We start from the raw sequence: 6,112 nt of genomic DNA, 5'->3' as shown, positions 1-6,112 counted from the left end.
TGTTGCCGTGATGATTGCATAACTCACATGTTTTTAATTGAATGATAATACCCCTTAGGTTTTTAAATCATCCTTGTTTTGTACTCTGGTAGATATGTAGTTGTTACAGAGACACAATTTTTTCCCCCTGTGGTTGTTATATTGACACAACATGTGTATGTATATTAATAATTTACTGCTTACTGTCGACAGATAATGGATGGCTTCCAAAAACTTGGTTTTCCACATTGTGTTGGAGCTATTGATGGTACACATATTACAGTTTGTCCTCCATTGGGAAAAAGAGAGGAATACATCAATCGCAAGCAGGGATTTTCAGTTATTCTTCAAGGAACTTGTGATCACACAGGGCGGTTTCTCGATGTAGAGATTGGTAATTCTGGACGGTCACATGACAGTCATGTCTTCACAAATTCTGCTTTTTGCCAGGTTATGGACGCTGGATGTTTTGTTCCTGGTAATCCAACCATCCATGTTGATAACGTCAATATCCCTCCATTGGTTATTGGAGATGGAGCCTACCTGATCAGGAAATGGCTTATGACCCCATATAGAGGGAATATGAACCCAGCAAAAACTTACTTCAACTCAACCCTTTGCAAGGCAAGATCGGTGGTTGAAAGATCTTTCTTGAGATTGAAGTCGAGATGAGGCTGTCTTTCTGGAAGGCTTACAGTGAAAGAGGAAAATTTTATATCTGTCATATCAGCGTGTGTGATCCTACATAACATTTGTGAAACCAATGGCCAAGTGCTGGATCAAGATGTGGAACCCCCTCCGCAAATCATTCTTCCTCCTTTTCCTGAAAGTATTAGAGGGGCAGTTGAAAACCACAAAAAAAAATGGTCAAGCTGTTAGGTCAGTTTTAACAAAAATGATGTTTGATCTGTAACCTAGACAACTAACATCTACTATTATTTGTCTGTTTGTGGCCTAATTTGTGGATGTGGTTGGTTCACGTTGTGTTCTGGAAATTAATCTGTACATCCATCTTTTCTCTGTAGTGCATTGAAGCTTTTTCTTTGGTATATTGGGAGGGGATAAAGGAACCTGCATTGTTAAACCTTATTCTACCCTTCTTCATGGGAAAAGAAGAAAATTAAGACATGTAGTTCAAGCTGTTTTTTAAGGTCAAAGCTTGTATTACAGAGCTGTAATTCCACCACTCCCAGTCAGTGATGCAGGCTGTTTTAGCTCTGCCTAGTTTGTAATTTGACAGAATCCATGAGATTTTAAGTATTATTCTATTTCTGTAAGGCAATTATCATTAAATTCCTGGTACTTTGTCTCGACTACTTCACATGCATCGTCAATGCGCATCACAACGGATGTTTGAGTATGCGGTGATGATAAATATCAGGACAAATGCCGGATTGGTGTTTAATGCACATCTCGTTTAATATAAAAAGTAGTAAATACTTTCTTTTGCATACCAACAATATTAAAAAAAAATAGGCTAAAAATGCTAATATCCATTGCTGCTGTGGACAATCCATTTATCTCGGATTGTTAAATTTAGTCTCCTTTCTTTCATTAAGAGGTTTTGTGCTTTGATTTTTGAATAGTACATCTGCATAGCATGTCAAACTGTATGCATATCTGTGCTGTGTTTGAATAATTATGCTCCATGTTAAAAAGCAATAATAATGCTTTTGGACACCAATTTAGACAGCTATGTGGCCAATCTTTTGAATTTATTACTTGTCCTGATGCCACAGTTATGTGTTAGAGGAGTAATAATGACTTGAATGAGGATGGAAAAAAGTAACATTGAAATCATTAATAACTTACATCTTCAATTGCTGCTATGCCCTATTATTTCTATGGGTAGTGCAGTTGTTTCCTTTTTCTGGAACTGCCTATAGCTTTACAAGTTCAGGACAGGAGATACGGGGTGTGATATCACATACGCTGATGTACATTATATATTATACAAATGCAATGCAAACCTTGTGTTGCGCGTGTTTTGATTTAAATGTGAGATTTTGCGTCCAAAACTTGTCATGTGGTGGTTTTAGTAACACCATATATAGCGCTGTTCATAACTAGTAATTATTCGATAACATGTTAAAAGGATCGATAGAACATATGTTTCACTAGCATGCTTTACATCTCAACAATAATTATCTCCTGCTGTACAGTCTGGTCTCTTTATAACCGTCGATAAAGGCATGTTGTGGGACTTTTTTGTGTGTGTTAATGAAGGATAAAATTACAACATTTATACAGCTCATGTTGTATAGCATGTATATTTTTTGAAATGCAATTGCATGCATAAAATCCAGCTTTTTACTGCTTTTAATTTAAAAATAACAAGACATGATAATACAATACTGTCAAAAACTTTCGTTTTATTTATTGAATAACAAACACGAACTACTTTTCTGAATCTTCTCTAAATTTTTAAAATTTGTTCCTATAATGATAACTGTATTTCCTTATATGACCTCAGTATTTCGCCAATGCTTGCTGGATCTTTAATTATTCGATGTAACAAAAAAAAGTTACCTTACATTGAAATTTTTACAACTCATAACTACGTGCTATGATCATTTCTTCAAGGTTACATTGTTGTATTGTAACATGTGTTGATGTGCATATAAAACAAAGAAAAACTACTTGTTCTCAAGTAAATTTTGCTTTTGTTGAAACCAATGGCTTCAGCATACTTTGCCATTAATTTTCTCTTCAATTTTAAACATAACAGGTATAGAATTTTTAAAAAATTATGTATTTACGTTGAAATTTTCCCTTCGAATTTTCATAAAAGAAACGTGACACTTTACCTGACCTAAATTAAGTGCCTAAGGTGGCAGGTTACATTTATTATTTTACCATTACCAAATCTATGGAGAATACTTCACTTTCTTTTTCCTTATTCTTCCAAACCTAGAATATAGTTTACAGCTTTCATTAATTTCTGCTTCAAACTGGCAAGAAGTTTGCCATAATCTTAAGTCTCAAAACTACATGCCTTCCTCTAAATCTCCATGGCTGTTTGATGGCGTAACAACCTCGTTGTCCAAAGCTGGAAGGTCTGGATGATGTTGTTTCCTGTTATTGCTTGGCCCAACTTCAGCAGCTCTTTCAAAATCAATACTTCTGGACAATCTGTGATGCGATATGCTTACATCTCCATGGAAAATACTGTCCAGTTCTCTATAATAGGGGCATGTGACAGGCTGTCTTCCACTCATTTTGTTATGTTTGACCACTTTTCTATACTCGAATCGTAGATTCTTTGATTTACTGCGACACTCAACAGCCGTTCTCTGGTGTTTCCTCTTAGCCATTTCTTTTGAAACCTCTTTGAAAATACCAAGGTTGCGATGATTTGTTTTTAATTTAGTTTGTAACCTCAGTTCTGTCCATATATCAAGCAGGGCTAATACCTCATCTGGACTCCATGTTCTTCCTCTTGGTTGTTTGCTCGCACAAGTATCTAGATCCGTTGATTCCTCCATTCCAAATATGCAATAACAGTGGTTAACTGTGAAATGTTATGTTGTCCTATAATGGTCCCAGTGACATGTGTTGCAGAGTAATATTAAAATCCGGAAAAAAAACCAGCAGAGGACGCAATTTCATGTGCTAGCAGTAAAAGTCCGCAAAGGAACAGGAAGTCCTGTGATTGTACTTCCAGAAGGAGTCCGCAGCATGCGAGGACGACCACGGAGGAAGCCATGCCGCGGCCAAGGGGCTCGTACAGGGTCGGGGACGAAATAATTCTCATGTTGAGATATGTCAGAAGGAGCGGGATGGTACACAGTCTTATGCGCTCGCGGTCCATCCCTAATAGTCCAGTCTACAAGGACATAACAAGGCAGCTTTGGGGCCACGGATACAAACGTACAATTGAGCAGGTCTCCTCCAAATTCAAAATTATGAGGAACAACTTCTATAAAGTATTGCAACTTTTTCTACTAAACATGACAAATAAATTATCAAACGAAGCAGAAAAAACGTATGGAAGAATAATGTTACACATGGTAACTGCTGCGAGACTATTGCTAGCACAATTTTGGAAAGAGAATAGCACTCCAAATATAGACTTATGGCTTCAAAAACTTATGTATATGGCCGAGATGGATAAGCTCACAGCATATTTAAAACTTAAAAATATGGATAGGATAGAGAAGGATTGGTACCCTGTAATACAATTCTGTAAATCGAGGTGGTTAAGCGAAGAGGTTCATTGATATTTTGGAAATAACTTTATGATGTCGACTTTTTGTAAATATATAAACAATAGTTAAGGTTATAGATCCCAGATGGACAAACGAAAGTAAAACAACAGACGTTAATGAAAATCCAACAAGAAGTACGTGTTAATCACAACTGAGAAATATGGGTTAAGGAAGTTTTGAAACCAGGATATTGGAAAAGGATTATATATGATGTATAATGTATAATTCTAATGAATAATGTGATGGAAAGGAATATTGCTTTCCTTTTTTATGTTTATATGTATAATAATAATAATAAAAAAAATAAATATTATAAAGTATTGCAACTTTTTGGGGGATGCCCTCCTCCAAATCAACAGCCTCCTTTCTTTCCCCTGATGAGGAGGCTGTGGATCTTGGCTGGAAAACCAAGCTGGAGAAATAGGCACCCAAACAGTAAGGTTTTTTTAAAAAACGGTTTAAAATCATTAATCAAATGCTAATATTAAAAAGTTATGTTGAGGGAAGTAGGAATAAAATGGAGGTTTTGGCCAAACGATTAGTTCTTTTTTACAATATGTATATGGCTTGTTAGCAATAAGTTTTTAATGTTTAACATTAACCCAAACGTTATAGTTTGCAAAGATTTACACTGATTGGATAAAAAAAATCACAATATAATTTCATAAAGAAAAGAGATGGAAGTGCCCATTATGTATATATTTTGCTATACATATCTTCTTCATTATTAGTGAAAAGGTGTTTGCTGGGTCTGTACAAAAAAAGTCCTACAGTTAACTGGAAGAAAAACAATAACATGCTTTTTCTGTTTTTGAAGGTCTGCGAGCTTGTGTGCCAAAACCTAAAACACAGCCAGAAAAGACAGAACAAGAAACAACTTCTTTGTCTGCAAGTGCTTAAAGACGAAGTATGTTTTCAGCGTAATGGGTGCAAATGTTTCTATGTTTGCTTTTTAGAAAATAACATTCTTGATATTTTTAAACATTACTGATCTCAGAATTTTATAAATGTTTTTTAAGGATCACAGTGTTTTATCATCGTTATAAAAGATGACAGATGTAAAAAACCAATTTATAAAGTATCAATTCACGTTATAACACTGTTCAAATACACAAATACATAATGAAAATTAGGTTTATGAAATTTATTTGTCATTACAGGTTATGTTGTGGAATCTTCCACAGAAAGTGATGAGGAGGAGGATAGGACATGCATGAGCGAAAGAGATACGCAAAGTGCCGGTCCCTTAAGGGGTTTAAGAAGTATGAAAACAACAAGAAAAAAGGAAGGTTGTGTTACACATGGGTTCACAACAGATCAGGCCGATGACTGTTTAAATATCAAAATTGGGAAAGATTCTAGAAACCGTTCTTTTGATGCTGTACCAGAAATGAAACAAGAACCAGGAAAAGAACATGACAGTCCAGATTCTAGTGGTAAGGTGTTCACATTGCATAGTAATACTTACTTTCATCCAGTTTTTTCTTTGGATTTTTACTTGCCATGTTAATCTTTGTTTAATACTACCAGAAGTTTAAAAGGCCATGTACAGACATCATGCGATTACATTACTTTTTATATAATACAGCTGGTATTATTTCTCCATCAATATGAAAGTATGATACCAAGACTTTAAGGGTTTTAACAATGTGTCCATGCGTCTACTATTGCTCTATATATCGACATTTGGCAATTTAGGTTGAGGCATATACCGTTAGATTATATAAATAAAAATATTTTTAAGGAATAATATTTACCGATTGCAACCCACAGATCACGGAGAGGATAACCGGTATGCAGTGGTGACAGCGATGAGGAAAGTACTCAAATTTTAGATGAGATGTTGAAAGAAAACTTCTCTGAGTTTCCAGAAAAAATTGCCAGTCTGCATAAGGCAGGTTGCTAGATCACGATCATATCGTTTA

At 35.3% G+C, this 6,112-nt stretch overlaps 1 long non-coding RNA gene across 1 annotated transcript; it reads left to right on the top strand.

The window, feature by feature from the left end:
* Positions 1-510: 510 nt before the first annotated feature.
* On the top strand, positions 511-5,617 carry LOC149323591 (uncharacterized). The gene is made up of 3 exons (XR_016280181.1): positions 511-858; positions 5,005-5,094; positions 5,348-5,617. It is a non-coding gene; the product is annotated as an uncharacterized LOC149323591 (long non-coding RNA).
* The last annotated feature ends 495 nt before the right edge of the window (positions 5,618-6,112 follow it).

This window comes from Sceloporus occidentalis, unplaced genomic scaffold (assembly GCF_023333645.1).
Source record: "Sceloporus occidentalis isolate IW3139 unplaced genomic scaffold, rSceOcc1.0.p SCAF_1, whole genome shotgun sequence".
Classification (NCBI taxonomy): Eukaryota; Metazoa; Chordata; class Lepidosauria; order Squamata; family Phrynosomatidae; genus Sceloporus; species Sceloporus occidentalis.
The sequence above is the reverse complement of the archived record's forward strand: the minus strand, read 5'-3'. Positions and strand labels throughout refer to the sequence as shown.